Source organism: Sylvia atricapilla, chromosome 2, assembly GCF_009819655.1.
Source record: "Sylvia atricapilla isolate bSylAtr1 chromosome 2, bSylAtr1.pri, whole genome shotgun sequence".
Classification (NCBI taxonomy): Eukaryota; Metazoa; Chordata; class Aves; order Passeriformes; family Sylviidae; genus Sylvia; species Sylvia atricapilla.
Window position 1 is genome coordinate 40,368,195 of NC_089141.1, and position 21,762 is coordinate 40,389,956.

General features: G+C 38.2%; 1 protein-coding gene across 9 annotated transcripts in view; it reads left to right on the forward strand.

Annotated features, from left to right (window-relative positions):
- The window catches only part of GRIA4 (glutamate ionotropic receptor AMPA type subunit 4), a 218,219-nt gene that overhangs the window by 49,179 nt on the left and 147,278 nt on the right, over nt 1-21,762 (forward strand). The window lies entirely within an intron of this gene.

The following is a 21,762-nucleotide window of genomic DNA, read 5'->3' on the forward strand; positions in this document are numbered from 1 at the left end:
ATCACTGTGCTGCGTACATGTGGTTTTTAGCTTAGTGAAATGTTATCTTCTGAAGTACAAAAATATAATCACTGCAGGGCTCTTTTTAACAAGTTCAAAATCTGAGTCACCGAAGCTTAATTACAGAACAACTGGTATTTTGTCAAATCCAAGTCAGCTATTTTTGTCTTACAAAACTATGACTTCCTGTCCTTTTAAAACTACTATCTATTTTGATGCATTTCTTTCAACTCCTGGCAGTGATGAAGGTGTATGTATTATTCATGATCCTTGAATGTCAGGTGTATTTCCAGTTGCACAGCTCTCAAAGTTAGACTGCTCATTTCATGACAGGTTTTTTGAGTAGTGCTATTGTCAGTTATGACCAAGTCACATGTTAAAAAATCCTCTTTCTGCTTTGCTCTTAGACATTTGTAGAAATAAATGGAGTTCAAATAGTTTTACTATATGGCATATACTTATATATCTTTTGAATAAATTAAGATGGAAAATCAAAAACACTGTTCCTCCACTGCTCCTTCTTCCCTCTACCCTAACAGCATCATCCTTGTAATCATCCTGTTCACGAGGCCAGGGGAAATGTTTTGTTCCATCATGGGAATTGTGGTCTGACCAGAGAGCTCTGTTTGAAGTGAGAATGAAAAATGGTCTGAAAAAGGAAATGAATAAGAAGGGACAATTCTGAAACAAAGTTTTCCAGTTTCTGAAACAAAATTATATTTCAAATATTTTAATCTTATTTGAAATATAATTCATTATTTAGATTTTACTGGTGAAAGATGGAAGTCTTCAGGTAGTTGTGAGTAGATGTCAGAGCCCTCTGCATTTATAGAAATTGTATTTTCCTAATAATACTCCTATTTGGATGTCAGAAAAAGGGAGTTTTTTTGATTGCACTCTACACCCTTGTGGCTTTTTTACTGAAATTAGAACCATTAGTTCTCATTAGATATTTTTATTGTTTTGTAATTATTTGGTAGTCCTTGGGTTTTGACATGTGGAATCTCAAGAAATGAACAGATGAAAATTAGAGAAATGTCAGTAAGTAATCATCTATGCAATTAAAAATACTTCATGTTGTTTATGAAATCCAACCCAGACAAATATTGCAATTTCTAATAATTTTTATCTTGTGTTAACTACAAAACCAAAAAGTAATTATGGCAAAAAATAATTTGACTGCATGCATATGTAACTACCTTTTTGCTTCATTGCTTGTATACTGTATCATTCTCTGTTTGTCCCTATTATAAATCTAAAAAATGTGCAGCATGTAGTAGATGCAATTTAAAGACAGTAGCCTTGCAAAAGGAAGATATTTTGTCATTGCCTATGTGATGCAGTACAGCAAGGAGAAAAATTGGCAGCATTTTGGATAAGAGAGAGCCCTCTATCAGAGACCGCTTAAGGCATATCTCACTAGCTGCTTGATTTCCTGATTGCTCAGCATTTTGCAGAAGATTGGAGTTACACTAAAAGCAAAGTTATGTGGTTTTGACAAATTATTCACTATTCCTTTGCTGCAAGGCTAGTGCAGAAAACAACTTGCACTTTCCTAGTTAGGCACAGAGGAGCTTTTAGGTGAGGCAAGGCGATAACCTCGCTTTACCCGGCCAGACGAGTGTAAACCAAAACACTGCTCAGTGCTGAAGTGTCACAGCACTCAGTGTCAGGCAAAATGCAAGCATCAGGAGGAGGCTGAAGGGCTGGTGTTTCCTTCAGTAACCATCAGCTCGTTGCTTTATCTCAAAGGAGAGGCATCCCTGCCCAGCACACGCTCTGCTGTGAAGTGCCCAGTGCTGTGACTGCCTCCCCTTCCCAGGTGCTCTGCCGAACAGGAGTGAGGCTGTGCAAGTGGGATGGAGCAGAAATGAGGATGGTGCTTCATTTAGCTTGGAGGTGTCACCAGGGTTAACCCATCCTACACCCTACATCAAAACCACTTCCATAAAGAAAAGAAGATGTGTCATTGCCGTAGGAGATGGCCTCCTGAAGGGAACACAAGGCCTAATACACAGATTGGACCCACTCCTTAGGGAAGCCTGCTGCCTTCCTGGGGATCAGATTAAAGATATGAAGAGAAAGCCTCCTACCCTGGATGTGGCCCTCAGATTGCCAGGTCATTATTGATTTATGAGGTAGGCAGTGTTGAAGTTGCACCAAGAAGTCCAAGGGCTATCAAGAGGCTTTATGGCCTTGGAATGACCAGTCAAGGGATGAGGAGCACAAGTCATAGTCTCTATCCATCCAGTCATAGGGAATGATGAGGGAAAAAATGGGAAGAGATTCTCTTAAATGTATGTACACCTGTGTGATAGTCGTTAAATGCTAAATTGAAATATTTTTCAAAGACCTATATCTATTTTTTTCACAATATTTCCACTAACTTCAGGGTATAGATCACTTATAAAGTGTGTCCTCTGTCTACATAGTCTCCTAATTTTCTTAATAAATCAAATCTGCTCTGCCTGTGTAGGAACTGATTTCCACAGGTGTTCTGTTACAGCTGTGTTCTGCCACTTACTTCCTTGAGGTAAGGCAAAAAGATACGGCAGTAGATAGGGAATAGTACAACAGGATGATATATAGCCTCTAAAGAGCAAGGCCTTTGCACTATTCTGACATGTCTGGACCTATGCCTTAGGCTGTGTACAGTGTCAAATAATCAAATTGTGTTGTTTAAAATACTCATTGATATATGTTGTTTTATTTTCTGATGCTGTGGGATGACTTCAGGCTAGATTTTGCCCTTGTGTGTGCAGAAGCAGTTTTTACTGACTTTGAGGCAAGGTGACTCCACACAGAAGTGGGATATTGTCTCTCAGCCTTTATGGCAATGCAATTATCTAATCAATTGGAGCTGTGTTTTTGCGACACCTCATAGTGCACCAAATCCATAATAAATGATCAGTCTGGATTTCTGGAGCTAGTAAGTGATTTGGAATAAAACATGTTCCTCAGTGTGTTAATAACATTTTGTCATGGGCTTGTCCATGCATAAGTGGGTGTGACTTTCTTTATGTTTCTACAGTTGCCTTACTCATGGTCCAAATTTGTTTTGGGATAGAACAGTATGATTATCTAGTGCAACTATGATTAAGTCCATATTTTCACACACATGTGTACATTTGTGTTCATTGACATTACCATTGATAAGCCTTGGTTATTAAGGTTTGGGGTGGTTTTTTTCCCAGTAGCTGTGGCTGACTTTGATCATATTCATTCTTTACTGCTTGAAATTTGCAGTGAAAAATGTGACATTTTTAGGTAAAATTTATAAGACAGCCTGTGAACCAGTATCAGTATCCTGAGCTCTATGAAAAGGAGCAGAGGCAGTAGATCAGAGTATTACTCACCTTGAGCACCAGCCATGTGAGGAGAGCTGGGGGTGCTGCTCTTGTTCAGTCTGGAGCAGAGATGGCTTTGGGGAGGACCTGACAGCAGCCCCCAGTGCCTGTGGGAGATCACTAGGAGATGGAACTGGGCTCATTGAAGTGAGGCTGGGTGAGAAGATGAGATAGTGAAAGGGAAGTGAATCAAGAGAGGTTCAGACTGAGGGTTTTTTAATGCCCCTGTGAAGACAGGCAGTGGAACAGAGCAAACAGATACATTGTGCTGTTTCTGTCCTTAGAGATTTTCAGGCTTGGCCAGGTGAAGCCTGAGAAAATGGTCTGACTTCAGAGCTGACCTCCTGTGAGCAGGAGACCTCCTGAGGTATCTCCCCGTTTGAACTATCCTGTGATCCTGTTCCTGCCCTCCAGACAGGTTACTTGACACAATCTCTATTTGCTCTTTCTGAATTTTGATCTCAGTTAAACTCATGGATAAAAAGTACCATGGTAGAGGAAATCCTGTGAGATTGTGCTGAGTTTGTCAGCACTGAGATCAGAGTATTATGGCAAGGAACATGATGCTGGAGGAGATTCCTTTGAGTCTCCAGTGGAGTCCTCTCTATTCTCACAGGCCACCAGCTGGCAGGCCGTGCCTCTTCTTCAGTCTAGAATAAAGGAGGGAAGAAAATTAGGCAGCTGATTTGGTTAAATTATTGCTTGATCATTTCATACCTGTACTTAGAGGAAGAATTACCCAGCAAGTGTGGCTGTGAAGTAGATGATCCACGCATTGAAAACCAAGAAAGTACAAGAACTGTATTTTTTTTCTTTTAACCTTCTCAGTATGGTTTCAACAAGACACACTTTAAACCCAGCTGAACATGGAAGGAAGTTAAATGACCCTAGCTAGATTATGTTTTATCTTAGGCAAAAAAGTAACTAATGCATCTCTTTCTTCTCTGAGTATTCTGAGATACAGAATCATGACTACTGTGGAAATGCTAAAAAATAGGCTAAGAAAGAGACTGTAGAGAAAATCAAATTTTAAAAGGACAAGTTTTCTGTGCTTCTGTGTATTAAGCCTTTTTCACAACAACCTTTTTACTTCGAATCAAGCTGTGAAAAATATTCTTTATTTTTCTTCTGAAGCTCGAGTAGCATCTATGTTCTTTTTTTTACCTATAAGCAAAACAAATTTATCAAGCAAAGGGTAGTTAGATTTTGCATAACTGTGTAGGAGAAAAAAATGCTTTGCTCTGTACATTTTTCCTGACTGAGTTTAGGTATATGTCAGCATTTCTTTTAAATCTTTAGTAGATTGAATATAGTCATAATCATAATCAGCATGATCACAATTTTCTGTACTTGAAGCAGTTGATTTTGGCCAGTAATTGCATGTCTGTTTAATAAAATCATTGTGGTACCTAACTACTGAGTTTTCTGTATGTTAAAAATGTAAAGATCATGAATATAAATATAATGGAACTTTTTTTAAAAAAATACATCCTATGGTAGCTTTGAGCTATCAGAAATTAATAGTTTTTAATGACAGGGGTAATTATATATGTTAACATAAATTCATTAAGAAATGTGTTACAATCCTTGTTCAGGAAAAACTTCCATTTCTGTTAATGAAATTTTGCCTGAAACAGAAGAGTAAGCAAGATAAGTCTCAGAGTGTAAGGAAAAGCTTGCTATATTAGAAGTGTTTTGGGTACATCTTGCTGGAACCAGTAAAAATGTGGATTTTTTTATATCTAAGTTTATAACTAAGAAAAAAAAAAAAAAGATTGAACTTGGTTTTCTTAAGTACTCTACTTATATTGGTTTCTTTTCCCCCATGTGCCTGTAGGCAGTACCAATGCATTATCCTAAGGCAGTAGTTTGGTCCTGCAGAGCACAGTGGACAAGAGCAACGTGTACAGAAACATTTCTGCACTCACTGTTTTGTGTGACTGGTTTGGTTCCACATTACCACAGTCAAATTTCAGCCACCAACTCTTCGGCCACCGTTAATATTTTTTTCCTCGTGTCTCTTTTCTGTATATAGCAACAGATTGACTGGGAATTATGAATGAATATATGCTAATTAAGACAATAAAGCATTTTAAAGATACACAAATGTTAATAGGATTTGAAATAAGAGGTAGCTTGAGGCCACTGCTGTAACTAACAGGCCATTTAAGAATTATTAGCGTCAGGCCCAGTGGACCAGTAGTAAAGTACAGCTGCCTTTTTAGTAAAGTATCAGAGCTAGAGGCCCCTGGACCCTGAGCTTTACTCCAGTGATTACAGCTGTGAACTGTGCTGAACGAATTTTGCTTATTCCTGCAAATGCCAGCATAGAAGCTACTTGCCTTACATAATGCCTAAGGTGATATATACAATATTTTATTATTCTTAAAGCAGTCTTTACAGCAAATTAATTTCAGTACATCAACAATGACATGTTTATTGTTAATGAAATATTTAACAGCATATCAAGCTGTTAAATATTTTATTAAATTTCAGTGGTCTGTTTTCATGTTCAAAAGCACAGCATATTTTGCTCGTTTTGTCAACTAAACAGTTCAGTGAAGTGATGGACTCTGCTCTGGTCAGTCCAAAAATAAATTGAAAAAACAGGTTTCAATTGAAGAGGCTGCTGTTGGACAGCAAAAGAAGTTTACATAAGGTGACAGTTATTTTAAATCTCTTGTGATAAACATGATAAAAAAATTATAAATTTGTAATGGCAAAGCCTGTTTGACCATGTGCCTCCTTTTCTCCCAGACCCCACAGTCCTTTGGTCCTTTCACAGAGATAAGAAGGTGCCAGCCAAACAATCTCAGCTCCCTTCTTATCTGTCTTCTTTTCTAAAACTATCACCAGCACATTTGCCAGGTCTGTAGAAATCCCAATTATAGATAGTCCATTTCAAAATGCCTTATGGATGAAGCCTCATTCCTGCCAAAGATATGAGAGAACAGAATGAGAGGGCTCATACTCCTGTTTTAAATTAGTGAAATTGTGGAAATACTTAAAATGGTGCCTGAAAACCAGGCACAGAGAAGAAAGTGTTAGCTGAAAACTCAGGAAGAAATTGAGAGAACTCAAAACATATTTTTGTCACTGCTTTTTTTATTTTTTGTTAAGCATTTTCCAACTGCTAAAGTCATGAGCTCTGCCTTCAGAAGGCGTATTTTTTTGTGAAATGAAGAAAACTTATTGCATGTAGAAAGATGTGAATTGGTGCATAACACTGACTATTGACAGCTGCTTTAGGCTTGGACCAGCAATGCCCTCTCACTTAAATGGTTTCGAATACATTTTGCCATCTTTTTGTTGTGCTTTACAGATTATTGTTCTCATTTATAACCTCACAACCTGACAATGTCATAGGAAGAGAGATGGAAACAGAATTTTTGATTGTTGTGCCAAAAGCAGGGTAGGAGCTGAAATATCTGCATCACAGTGTGCCTAAGGAGAGCAATGAGGAGACAGTTTTTGAGAAGCAGTTTGATTTCTTCGGGCTTATGATTTTTAATCAGTAGGTTGTGCTTTTGTGTACTTTCTTTTGCAAGAAAGATTCTGGTATTACTATAGTCAAGAGTGTAATAATTAAATTTAGTAACATCAATGGATTTTAATGCAAGTTAGCAGTTTTGCTCTTAGAGGAGAATACAAGGTATTCTAAGCAATTTCTGCCTATGAAAGGCAGTGTTGGGTGTCAGAATGGCTACTTGAGTCAAGGGAAGACGGATCATGCCAAGCATTTAGAACCTTTACCTCTGTTCTACAGTCTGCTTTTAGTTTGGAAGCCCTTAAGAGCTTCAGTTTTGGGTAAAGACACCATTTTGTTTAATGTTTTACAAGTACAGAGTTACAAAAAAGGTGTTCATTCATAACAGAAGTTAATTATTTAATGTGGAATTTAATTATTTCATGTGAAAAATTGTTTTGTGTGTGGTAACAATGCTTTATGAGACAGCATAAACATTCTCCTCTCAGCAACTGCTAGTCCCTCAGACAATAGTACATTTATTTTCATAAGTACCACCTGCCCCAGAATTGAAATGAAATAAACTCTCCTTGTTAAACTAAACATGGAGAAATATGTAAGTAAGACAAATAAGTTAGACACAAAGTGATGTACTTTATTAGGCTTATCTGCATACTTCTTTTAAAGACATCTTAGCTAACATCTATCTTATGATAGTAGAGGTTTATATCTTTAAAACTAGCACCTCTAAAATTTGTGATCCACAGAAACAGAGAACATGCATACATGTTATGATATGTAGATAGGTTTGCTTAGGCATGTATTAAAGTTCTTTTCTTAAGTCTTATTTTAGCTGAAAAGAGTTAAAGAGTTATTTAGAGAGCATACCCCATTCAAGGCATTTGACACTGAAAACTGCCTTTCATATCAAACAGTAGGAGCTTGAAGTCATTAAACACAGGGCATGGCCAGAATACATTTTTTACTCGGGTCTGATGAGGCTGGTCTTCCATTTAGAAGGTGAATGGCTTTCACTGTAAATAACCTTGGTCAAATGGTTCATCTATTTTTTTTTAGAAACGTAATTCCTTCTTCTCATTACTTTAGTTATTATATGAGACCTATAGCTGTTGAAAAATGTCTTTTATACATAAAAGAAGTTGAAAGATTAGTTTTTTAGAGAAAGAAAAAACAGCCTGGTGGCAAAAATGGAAGGCAGTGGAACATGCATTTCCAATCATCCTTGCCAGGCATTTGATTTTAAAATCACCTATTTGTACTGTAGCTGATTTCCACTGGCATAATCATGAGGGGATAAGAAGCCTTCCTAAAATGAGTAGAGGAGAAACTTGAAGGAACACCGGGAGAAAATGGGGCAGAAGGTAGGGGGCTAGCTTGGGGTTTCTTAAATTTTGGACTTCTGGCCCTCCCCAGACCGTAATTTCCTAATGTCATTTTGATCAGACATGTCCATAGTAGGCAGAGTCTACATCTGAAAAAATTCCTTTTCTATGATTACTGCATTATCTGGGGAAAACAGGCAAGCTACAAGATGCTGGAAAAACCTCACTGAAGTGAGATGGTTGAAACAACCCATGGCAACATAAAGGACCAAGTACAAATACAGAAAACACAATCTGTTTGAGTGTTCAGCATGAGAAGCCTGAAGTAACCATGATTCCCAGATGTATATAGCCATCCAAGCAGGCTAAGATGTAAATTTCTGGAGAGAAAAATCTCTTAGCATGGTTTTGGTTTTGTGAAGTTAACAGTAATAATGCCTAGTACTTTTGAGGGAGGGCTGCAGTATGAAGTACATAATGATGGAAGAAATCTCAGGGAATCCTTGCTGAACAGGCCAGTAATGGATAATAAGAGTATCTACAGTCATCTTAACTGATGCTTTGAAAATATTATATTCTTTACTCCACTTATACAAAAAACCTAGTGTTAGCATTTTGGTTTTCAGAAAACTTTTTTTTTTTTTTAGGAAGACTCAGAAGAGCTAATTGACATGTCTATTTGAAATTAAAATAGGAGTTTGAGTGAAAATTTACAAACTCATTGGCTTTCACTTCTCTATCCTTCCGGGTACCATAAAGGCAGTTCATTAGATCAAGGCTAGGAAAACCAGTGAAAACAGAAAGATGGAATCATTTATAAGGTAATTCTGGGATGTTGGAAGCTCCTAATTTCTGAAAAAGACATCATTAGCAATCCTCGTGTGAATGAAGAAACAATCCAAATAATCATGAAGTACATTTTTGATGTACATGGTAAAGTAAATTTCACATTATTTTTAAAATTTATTTACTCTTCAGAAGACACATGCACAGAATAAAACTCATGGGAGCCTGGAAATTTCTTATCCACTGTAATTAAAAGGTCCTGAGATGTGGGTAGGCTAATAGAACAATTGTCACTTGACATATCTTCATCCCTGAAACAACTGCTCAGAAGATCCTCATTGACTGGGGAATAGCTTCAGAAGAGCCTTGTACCCTTTGTCAACAGCTGCTGTCCTGCCAATACCTAGTCACAGGCTGCAAAAGGCTGCAGCAGAATTTTTCTAGGTGCTCTGAAGTTCTGTCTCTCTGGTCAAGTTGTACACAATCTCATGGTGCCATAGCACGTTTCGTTTATCCAACAGTAACACTGGTTCCAAGCTGTGCTTCCTACCATCAAGAGGAAGGAAGTAAGGGAAAGACAAACAGATTTTTTCTAAAGTATTCAGAAACTTTTGGTATGTAAATCTCGGTTACAGGAATTAAAAAAATTGCTGAACATGCTTCTTTTCCAAGTTAAAGTATGCGTAATCAGATAATGATTATTAACCCATGAAAAAATTGGGGAAAAAAAGAAAACAGGTAAGATTTTCATCACATATATCCTCTTAACATAAAAATTGTTTTCACAAGTTAAAAACCATGTTTTCTGGATCTTTAAAAGACAATCATATCTAAGAGTGGTCAAGGAAATAGTATTTTATCTAATGTTATTTAATCAAATAGTATTTTATCTAATGTTATTTAATCAACATCATGTGATGAATATCTGTTAATCTTATTGAGGGCAAAAGGAATACATGGCTTCGCTCACTCTATATAGTAAACAGCAAAGTGGGAGAAATTATGTCCTCCCACAATAGCATGAATCAAAGTCAGCAATGATTTAAGCTGCTAGTGAGAGAACTCCTGATGGTGTGAAATCAGTTACTAAAGAGAGGAAGTAGAACCTCAGCCCCACCTGGGCCAACACATTCAAAAGCTTGGACTGGACAGAGATCATTGCACATAAGGGGACAACCTGAATTGGCTGGAAGATTAAGGTGGAAGAATAAGAATTTGAGAAACAGATACACCAACAAAAGAAAAATAGAGTCATAGCGATGGATCAAGTTACATCAATCCCCTAAGGACAGACTTTAATTCTAAATATAAAACTACAAACCAGACAAAAATTAACATCTTTGGTCAAGTTTGAATGAAAACCAATCTGGAATGAATCCTCATGCTGGACCAGTTTAGTTACGTCTTTCATGAATACCTGCCTTCTATACCTTCCTTTGCCAAATTTTTCAGGGATCGGGGGAAATATTTTCTAAGCCAGAGGGAGCAGTTAAATGTCTAGTCCCCTTTTAAAGTCACATGGAACTGTTGTACCAAGCTTCTCCAATACTTTAAAAAATGCTGTACTTGATCTTCCTCAAATAAAAGCAGCATTTGTGTTTGTTGTTTTTTTTTTTTTTTCAGTTCAGTAAAATTAGAACACAATGCTTGACATAAAGAAGCAGCACTGGTTCAAAATGTAAGAGAATGACAGAATCATTAAAGCTGGAAAAAACCTCTAAGACCAGAAGTCTGACCTCTTCTGAAGATATATGAAAACCAGTACATTAAGAAAATGTGCTTCCAAGAGAAAATATAGGGTATGATGTAGGATGCTCTGGCATGTGCTCTCATCAGAAGATGATGGATAACACTGGAGCCTCCCTCCCTCATGCCCCCCCAGTTTAATAGAATTATAGAATCCTATAGCTTGGGAAAAGACATCTAAGATCATTGAGTCCAGAGGTAAACATAACATGTCATGTCCACCACTAAGCTGTGTCCCAGAAGTGCTACATCTACATGTTTTTTGAACGCTTTCAGGTATGGTGATTGTAGGTAGGCTGTTGCAATGCTTGACCCTTTTTTTAGTGAAGAAATTTTTGTAATCTCCAATCTAAACCTCCTCTGATACAACTTTCCATTTCCTCTTGTCCCTGTCACTTGTTACCTGGCAGAAGAGCCTGATCCCCACCTGGCTGCACCCTCCTTTCAGGCAGTTTACAGAGAGTGATGAGGTCCCCCTGAGCCTCCTTTTCTCCAGGCTGAACACCCCCAGCTCCCTCAGCTGCTCCTCACAGCACTTGTGCTCCAGACCCTTCCCCAGCTCCGCTGCCCTTCTCTGGACACGCTCCAGCCCCTCAATGTCTTTCTTGTAGTGGAACCCCAACCTGAAAACAGTGTTTGAGGTACAAATTACGGTAAAGCCTTCCTCAAAACAATTTAGGTTAGGAGCCATATTGTATGGCTTCACCTCACATCTCAAATGAAATTCAGTTAATTCCTGTCAATGATAGTTTTGCTGGCAGGAGTACTGCAAAATTAACATGTATTTCTCCAAAATGAAGAAAAAAAGCTGTCACTATTTTTTCTGTTAACTGCAAATAGTTCTTATGTGTAAGAAAAACCTGTGATTACATAGCTATGTATAAGAAGCTATTTTTATGTAATTACCTGCATGCTTCATGAGATACCCTCCTATTTAAAACTGATTAAACTGATTTTTTTTTCAGCTCTTTTTCTTCTGGAAAGAAAAACTTCTTTTTAAATATGCCTATTTTTCCCTTTTCAAGATTAAAAAGTAAAAAGAGGCTAGTGTTGTAGAGAAGTGGGCTATCAAAGGATGACTTCTTAAAACAAAACTCATATTTTTGTTTGCTCTGTTTCATTAAGATGGGATATGGAATGGGTTAGGGGATATGGGATATGGGATTATAAAATCTTAGATTTTTGGGGGAAAAAAACTGCAAAATAATTTGTTTTTTTCTACAAAGAATTGTAGAAGTTCAATTGAATGAAGTTCAAATTTGAACTGAAAGAAGTAATATGTCTTGTAAGAAAATGAATCAGTCCAAGAAGGACAGAAAATGTTTAATCAGAGAAGCAAAAAATGTTTAATCACACAGCCAATCTAGATAAGTTATCAAACATGATTTCTCTAGGTATTCATTTAATGAGGATGAGTTTTCCCTCAGCTGGCAAACTGAAAAGGTGATAGGATTTTGCAAGAAGATCTCTAAGCACCAGGAGTATCAATGGTGAAATGTTCACCTCAGTTAAGCAACAGGGAATTTTACAATTGATTCCATAAACTGGTTTTTTACTGTAGTCCAGTCTAATTTCCATGCAATCTGTTATGCCTCTCTAAGCTTTTATCCTGAAGCAGGAAAAAAAAATTCAAAGTTGGCTGTAGAGACTTTGTCCTTGAGAGAACCTGCCAGTGTCATAGGAACTTCCTACCATGTTTAACTTTTTAAAAAGCTTTTATAGTTCTGAAAAGCTTGGAACTCTCACGTGTTTCTGATATTTTTACCAGCTTTTAAAAACAGCCAAAAAAGAACTTCTGTACCAATGTGGATTCTCATTCATGTGACTATGAAAGGTAAATGCTGCATGTGGATTCTCTGTGGGAGAGCTTTCAAAAAGAAAGTTTTGGCAGAGTTAGGGATACACACGTGTATGTACATTGCCAGACAGCTATAAATATCAGATCCATGGCGTGCACAGGACTGGAGGACAAAGGCACAAAGACTGGATGATTTATTGTAGACAGAGCTGCAAAGTGCTTTAAAAATGAGAAAAGAGTTAGTGTTCAGCAAATGTGAAATTCATGAGTGGTGTTCTATCAAAGAAATTAACCAAGGCACAGAGGAAAAAGAAATTCTGTAAATAAACCCAGTGGAAATTTTTTTTTCTTGTTCTGTAAAAGCATTCCATTGGATTTAAATTATGTGGAATTATATATTAATGAAAGTAAAATACTTTAGTGTTGCCCAAGTTTTCAGATGGAAAGTATTTAAAGATTAAAGCAGTTTCCCCCTCAGAAATTTATAAACGGCCAAGCTACTTTGTGTTCTTTATCAAGAAATGAGTGTTGTGAGCACTTCTAAGGAAGGCAGATACATGATCTCTGTGTGACAAATACGTGGAGCCCCTGGCTGCAAGGGATCTGTGTCAGTCATATGAGATGGGCCTCAAAGAAGGGCAGGTCCAAATCACACTGAATCTAGGGATGGAATGGGAATTAAAAATACAGATGTATTTTCCTAAAGTGAGATTGTGTGAACATTTTTATCTATCTAAATATAGGTGCCAAGCCTTTCATAACTGTGTAGTTTTGTTTTCCAGTTAGAAAGAGAAAAGTACCTCTTGTGGATAAATCAGTACATACAATTTAACACCCATTTTAAGATCTGTTTTCAGAATATACCTTTCTTCTATTTTAGAGACAGAAAAAAATCTCCAGAAATTAAGCCCTTGACTTTTGGGTGGTAAGAACCAGGTGAGACAGACTCCTCCACTCTCCCTGTGTGTGGCTCTGTACATACAAAGGCACACATGCTTGTTTAACAACTTCTTTTGCAATTGGCTTGGAGGAAACTTTAATCAATGTATTAATTTGTGGAGAGAAAATCTTGCCTCTTTATGAAGCATGGAGAAGAGTACAGCAGTTAGATCAACAAGCCAGTCTTGCCTGGTCACAATGGTCTTCTCTTTTATTTTGGGCATCTCTCAGGGTAGCCCACTAAAGTTAATGTTCTATAGCTTAGTGATTTGGTATAAGACATTGTAAACCTAATACTATGTTAGAAAGTTTAAATTTATTTTAAAAGAAGAAATTACCATGCATGTTAGTTAATCTCATTCAATTCCATTTTCCATTCAATAGGCAAGAAATGCACTATCACTTTCTGATATTGTTTCAGGAATTGTCTTTGAGCTGAAATAGTCTTTTAGAGACAATTCACAAAAATGCTTTCTGCAAATGTAACAATTAATTAAAAAATGTAGTAAGTTTGTATGTTGTTTTGCAATATGTTCTCACATCTGCAGCTGAACAAACAGAATTGCATTTCCCAAATTACCACTTGATCTAGCACATTAAACCAAGGCTTTCATTGTATTTAGAAGAATATTTTTAAATGAGCTGATAAGTCGCTTAGAAGAAAGTACTAGAAGGAGCCCACTGGTGTGAGTAAAAAGCACTCAGGAATTTTCTGTGTTCTGTGGATCTGTCTGTTGAACTTATGTTGAATACTCCTGCACAGATTTTAGTACACGCTTAATCTTACGCATACAGCCAAACACAATGACCTGCAGGAGAAAGGCTTATGTGCTTTTAGGGTTTCAGAATTTACTATGGGACTGCAAGATACAGGCCCACTAGGTATAACATTCATGCACATTGGGGTAGCACTCAGAAGACCCATTGAGACAGCTGGACCATTGTGCTAAACTTTTTACAGATATCTAATAGGAGATGGGCCTTCCTGTCAAGTGCTTACAGTCCTCAATAGAACAGACAGTTTAAACCTTGAAAACTGAGACATGGAAATGCAAAGTGACTTGCTCCAGGGGATGATTTTCCTTTCGGAGATTCAATTCCCAACATGCCAGACTTCACATTATGCAATATCTTATTATAGGAGGACAAATGTTTGAGAGGAATAAATACTCAAGAAGATAATACTTGCAACTCATTGTTTTTTGTTTGTTTGGTTAGGTTTTTTAAGCTGGAAAGATCTTAATGTAGTCTCTTTTTGTTCACTTCAACCACTAATATGGTGTTAAATTTTAGAGCAATAAGCTGATTTTGGTTAAAGTAATTCTGTGACAGCATTTCTGGTTATAACTCTTTAGATATGTTGCTGCCTGACATGATATATGCCTCCTAAATGCAAGATAATTAAGTTGCTTGAAGGAGTTTGTGATCAAAAGAGAAAGGTAGATGATGATTTAGAGGGTGCAGGGTTTATAAATAGAACACAAATAGGGTTGGATGTTTGGATGTATATAATTTGTAAGAAACTCCTTATTTCCCTTTTGTCCTATTTTGGACAACCGTATTTAAAGGTATCCTATTCTACTCCAGACAATTTTTAAGATAGTAATAAATTGGTCCTAATATATCTATAGTGTTTTTCATCTACCCACTTTATGTAACACTGTCTTCTCTTTTATAATCCTGTCTGTCATCTTATATCAGTGATTTAGTTCAGCTCATTAAATTCGTCTAGTGTTGGGAATTTTTCTTAATGCAAGAGCATAATTTAGTTTTAAATCAGCAGTCTCAAACACAACTGAAGAAGAGCATATGTGTTTCAAATCTGTACTGGATTTGTCTGCAAGATAGTTTAAAACTACAGAGGGGTGAATTTAGATAATTTGTCTCCTAGTTCCAGAGCTCTAACTAGCCCTGTCTCCTCTTCCAGGAGGTAGAGGTCAGTGGAGTGATCAGGAGGAGGTGGATCAGAGAGCACAGAGGAGGAAGAGACTGTTGGGATGATCTGTGCAAAGTGAATAGAAAGATCTTTGGACATTTTAACAGGGAATGCCAATCCCAAAGCTATTTTAGAAATACTGCTCATCACCAATGTCAGAGTTCTCATGACATAAGTTGATACAAATCATTTGACTTTGGGAGGCAGGTTCATATTTAGATTAAATGATCCTCTCTTCTGTGCTTCATCTCACATGTAGAGTTGGCATCTCCATATGGGTAGGCTGTTCCTCTTGGAAGGAGTACTTTAAGTTGGGAAAATTTGCACAGCATTCTTTACATCAGTGCTGGCAGGTGCACAGCAGCTGAACAAAACAGTGTATATGACCATGATCCATGAAGGCATGGACCACTGATGGCATTGCAGACACACCTCAAGTGAAAGTCTTCATGTGCTGTTATGGTGACACTAGGAAATGTGACTTCATAAATAAACTTTTTTTTAATTTGTTGCTGTCTGGAGTTTATCAGATCAAAGAAGCATAGAATGAGCTAAGTTGGAAGGACCCTCAAAGATAATCAAGTCCAACTCCCAGCCCTGCACAGGACATCCCCAAGAGTTACACCATGTGCCTGAGAACAATGTCCAAATTGAATTTTTCTCAGGCTTGACCACTCTTCTTGGCAGTGACCACTTCCCTGGGGAGCCTGTTGCAGACCCCAAACATCCTTTGGGTGAAGAACCTTTTTTCTAATGTCCATCCTAAACCTCCCTGACACAACTTCTGCCCATTCCCTCAAGTCCTGTCACAGGTCACCAGGGATATCAGTACCTGCCCTTCTTTGGCTGGAGGGAGGGGAATACAGGGGCAGCCTCTGTGAGAAGATGCCAGGGGGCCACTCCTGTGTCAGACAGAGTTTTCAGCCAGCCCCAAAATAGACCTGCTGGTGGTGAAAGCTGGTCAGTGCTGCTGTGGTACCTCTCTAATAACACATTTAGTAAAGGATAAAAAACGCTGCAAAGGGGCAATGAGAGAGTGGAGTGACAATATGTGAGACGAGCATCCCTGCAGACCCCTAGGCAGAAGGAGGGGCTGGAGGTGCTCCAGGTACCAGAGCTGGGATTCCCCTACAGCCCATGGTGCGGATGGTGGTGAGGCAGCTGTGCCCCTGCAGCCCCTGGAGATTCAGGAGCAGATATGCACCTGCAGCCCCTGGGGGATCCATGCCAGAGCAGGTGGGATTGCCCTGAATGAAGCTGCAGCCCATGGAGAGTCCACACTGGATCCCACTCCTGGCAGGAGCTGTGGCCTAATGGAGAGAGAGCCCACACTGGAGTAGTTTTCTGACAGGAATTCTGGCAGGAATGTGGGAGACCCATGCTGAAGCAATCTTTTCCTCAAAGACTGCTTCTTGGAGAGTGCCTACAGTGTAGCAGCTCTTGAAGAACTGCAGCCCCTGGCAAGGGCCTCTGCTGGAGAAGTTGGCAAAGGACTGTATCTCCAGGGAGATCTGATGTTGGATTGGGCGAGCAGCCTGAGGAGGAAGGAGAGTCAGACACAAGTTGTCATTGATCACAATCCCTTATCCCTGTTTGGATATCCAAAGCATAGGAGGAAAGGAAGAGAGGACAATGAAAGACTATCCTCATATATGAAAACGTCTACAACACACACTAGTCTTGACTCTTTCAGTTTTGGCGCTTCCATAGTTTGTGTTCTTATGACAGATCAGTGTGCCTGTCAACATACCACTAATAACTAACTGTGCCAGGGCTTCCCACACAGGAGTTGAAAACGTAGGGGAAAGCATTTTAAAATGCTCATTCCAGAACTTGTGTCCTGGAACAGTGAGTCATGGCTGGTGCAGGTTCTATCATGTTACTTTGATGTTAGTCTGCAGGTCTCCCAGGTTCCTACATATATGGTTCCTATACCTGGTACTTGTTTGCTGCTGAGCAAAACTAACACTGTTGGCAGACCAGCTGTACACTACTTATTCTCTGTAAATATATTGTTGAGAGGATTTAAACTATATGGGTATAACTTGGGAATAAGAAGTTGGAATTTTTTGCTTTTTGTTTATCAAGATAAGATTTGTGTTTTAAGTAAGGGACTTGTCTTTAGAACAGTAGTAGGAACTTTGGAAAGTATTTCTTTTACAGAGAAAGAAGTCCATGTGACTTGACTGTATGTCTCAGTAAACCCTTCAGCATATACAATTTTTGCCATTTTGCCATCATGATGTCTTCTCTTAACTGAAGGTCTTGTGAGTCACTTATTCTTTTAAAGTGATCGTACTATCACATAGTACAATCACCTAGAATAGAACACATCTAATTCATATTACAACAACTGCATTAACATTATATTGGCTTTTTAAGGTGCATGGCAATGTTTTTTCTGGAATCTGTTCCAAGGGGAACAGGCAGGGTGGAGAAAGGATCAATACTAGCTCTGGAGGAAAGCCTTGGAGGTGCTGGTTGATGAGAGGCTCAACATGCCTCGGCAATGAGTTCTCACTGTCCAGAAAGCCAAACCCAGAAAGCCAAAAGCCCAAGTGTCCTGGGCTCCATCCAAAGCAGTGTGGGCAGCAGGGCCAAGGAGGGGACTCTGCCCTGCTGGGACCCCACCTGCAGTGCTGCATCAGCTCTGGGGTCTCTTGCACAACAAGGAGCCAGGTGGAGCCAGCCCAGAGCTGGGAAACTTGTTCCCAGGACTGGAGTGCCATTCCTGTGAAGACAGACTGAGAGAACCAGGTTCAACCTGGAGAAGAAAAGGCTACAGGGAAGCATATTTGCAGCCTTCCAGTACCTGAAGGGAGCCTACAAGATAGATGGAGAGAGTCTATTTACAAGGGCATGTAGTGACAGGACAAGGGGAAATGGCATTAAACTCTAAGAGGTTTGATTTAGAGTTGATGTTAGGAAGAAATTCTTCACTGTGACAGTGGTGAGGCACTGGGAAAGTTTTCCCAGAGAGGTGGTGGACTCCCCATCCCTGGAGATGTTCAAGACCAGGCAGAATGTGGCTTCGAGCAACCTGATCTAGGGGCAGGTGTCCCTGGCCATGAGAGGGAATATTGGAACTAGATGATCTGTAATGTCCATTTCAACCCAAACCATTCTATGATTCTATGAATCTGACCTCTGCATTCATCTCATCTTGGGCAAGACCAATGGCATTGCAAAATCTGCAGGAGAAAATAGTATGTGTAATATGGCTAGTAGGTTGTCAGCTAGGAAGAGATACCTGGTTTAAAGACAAAATATTATTCAGTAATTTTCAAAGTATGCTCATAAAAGTGTATTTGTCACTGCTTTGTGTTTATGAGGAAAAAAATCTTGAAGAAAATTTTCTTAGAATGCTAGTATGCAACTGTTTTACCAAGCATAATTTAGTGCATTTTTAATAAGTAAAATGCCTTTAGAAGTGTAAGAGAAATGGAAAAAGCATTGGCAAATTCAGGTAGTCATGTTTGCCGGGAGGCATTTTCTGAGAACAGTAGTGAGTTGGAATGCAAATCCTCATGGCTTTGCTGATTTTGTGGTTGCTGCTGATTACTGTAAAATTGATTCAGGAGTGTTGCAGCTTCTCTGCATATGTTTAAGCTTCATCTCCATAGTGTCACAGGCATTTTTCCTCTCTGTGGGTTTTGTACTGAGTAAGAAAAAAGTCTCATAACCGTCATCTTAGCATTTATTCTTACCAAGGAGCAAAGAAGGACACTCTTCAGTTATTTCTCAGTCTTGATCTCAAGTATAATAGCACAAGTTTTCTTGGATCGGCTATTTCAGGACTTTAATGGTATTCAGATAATGTTTTATCACATTTGGATTTAGACTGAGGCAAGGATAGTTTGCTTTGAACATGAAGAATTATATTCTGTTACTCTAAGTTATAAATACTTTAAGGTCATATTATGTTATTTAATGAAATTTCCAGTTTGACTTTTTTCTCCATCCTGAGAATGAATTTGAGCTTTAACACCACTAAGTGTACAGTTTCACAGCTTGGCATTGATTTCTTGAATTTTTCATCATGTGGATTCCTACTGTAAGGACCATGTGTTACAAAAAGTACTCTGTGCCCCTGCAAAACTGCAAAGAAGTACAACAAGGAGGCTTAGGAAGGATATTGTCTAATCATGAAACACATTAAGTAACTACCATTTGCATGAGGTTTCTGTTCAGTTATTTCAGAGTTAATTGAGCTCTGTTTAAAAATAGAGAAGGCCTGCCATATACTCATGGAAATACTTGTAAAACATGAAGAAATCCCTTTGCAGAGGAAAGTAGTACAAAGGATGTGAGTGAATGAATGATTATAGAAGGAAGATACAAGAAACAAGCCTTTAAACTGGATTATTAGTAAGAAAGATCATGTTTAAATAAAAGGAGATATAAAGGACATTTGCTGCAGAAATAAAAGCCCAAGTTAGGGCTTCCACTGAAAATTGAAACTTTTAAAGAACATTAAAACAACAGTAGAAGGTTATATACATATTTCAATAAAAATGCAGGAAATAAGAGAATAATTGAATCTGTTCTATATTGATGATAGGACAGAAAAACAATAAAATCTGGTTGGAGATTTAAAACTAATAGATATTTCACATTGATTTTCACTCAAGGACAATGTTGATCTTAAAAGAGGTGTGATGACTAATTGGACCAGAGACATCACATCTTTCTTCCCTGGTTCTTCAAGAACTGGTTTACTGAAGGGCAGACGCAATAACAAGTGCATCTTGCTAGAGCTGTTTAGGAAGTTGTGATATGTATGATCATTGAAGTTATAGAATTGATTTTGATGGAAAGAAAGCTTTAGAATATGGATATAGAATGAAGATGGCATAAAATGCAACCAGAAGTTACTGAGGTAGACGGCGTAGGATTGATCTCTTATTTTCCAGTTGCCAAGAGAATGTCATAAAATAGACATGCTCTTAAGAGAAGTGATTTATGGAAATGGAGACAAACAGTCGAAAGGCAAGCATGAAACTGTGGAGAAGATGGCAACAAATTTTAGTGGAAGAGGAGGTAGCAGGCTGGAGAAGGACAATTGCAGGAGAAAGATCCTAGATGTCTAATTTTACAGTAGACACAGAGATAAAAAGTCGGGGTACCATGATGGAATTTGCTGCAGAGGCAGACAAGTACATTGAGCAGAGCAGACTAAGACTGTAAGCATAGAAGTAAATAATTTTAAAGTGAGCAGAAATATGTGTGGCATGATAGAAAACAAATAATAGTGACTAATGAAAATACTCTGCTAAAAGCAGAAACTCCTCATTTGCAAATGGCCCAGAAGGAAGAAGGAGCAGACTTTTGATTCCAACATGATCATCAGCCATCACTGAGGTTCAGATTTTAGAAAAACTATGTCATCTTAGGATATGTAAGAAAAAAAAATTTGTGGTTGAGATGGGGAAATAATGTTAAAAACAGCAGGAAATCCTTTACTGAAATTCTGAACATGTCAGTCATCTGTGTTCAAGCAAGATGAGATGGAACTGGGAAAGCAGAGCAATGCTCCCTGTGATGATTAGTGGAATGACAAGCCAATTATTTGAGGAGTCTGTGAGAATCTGTTTTGTGTAGTCCAGCAAAGAAAATACTAAGAGGCTTTGTAAGACTTGTATATTTAAGGTAAACTCAGGTAAAGGAAGAAAGCTTTTGAAATAGTTTTATTGCTATAAAATCTGGCTATAAAAATCACTAGGATGGGAGCCATAACATTGGAGGAGAATATAAAATCACAAAACTGCCCTCAAGCTACTTACTCTAGTTCTGGCATCAGAACTGGGTAAATCACCAAAGTCTTAGGAGAAAAATGCACAATTTGTGTTTTCAGCTCTTTATGCAGTAAATGTAATATGAAAAAATTAAAGCTGAAGTGATTTGAATTTGCTAAGGGTGTACATTTTATCTAAAGTGTGCTGCACATGCCGAATGACTGTGAACTCCAGGCTAGTGGGAGAGTGTCTTAAGTTTTCCCTTGTTTAGGCAACAGATAAGAATGGAATGTGAGAAGATTGGATCTGGAACAGGAGAGCATAGGAAATACTGAGAGGGAGGCATAGGACATATGATGATCCCCTAACTGACTGTTCCTTTCTCCATTTCCTGTGATCTGGGGAGAGGTACTACTATTAATGATCACACAGTTTCTAATGACTTGGTTTTTGTTTAAAAAAATGAGATGTTTGTCATGAGATCCTTTATGAATTGATAGAAATGCAGTAGTTGCTCAAGAAAATACCCATATGCCTGCTCTTATATGCAGATATCAGTAAAGTCCTTACCTAGTCTGATGAAATCAATACAAGTTTTCCCTATGTCTTAAATGAATCCAAGAGCAAGTCGAAACTCAGAATATATATTCAGGTCATTTGTTTTCT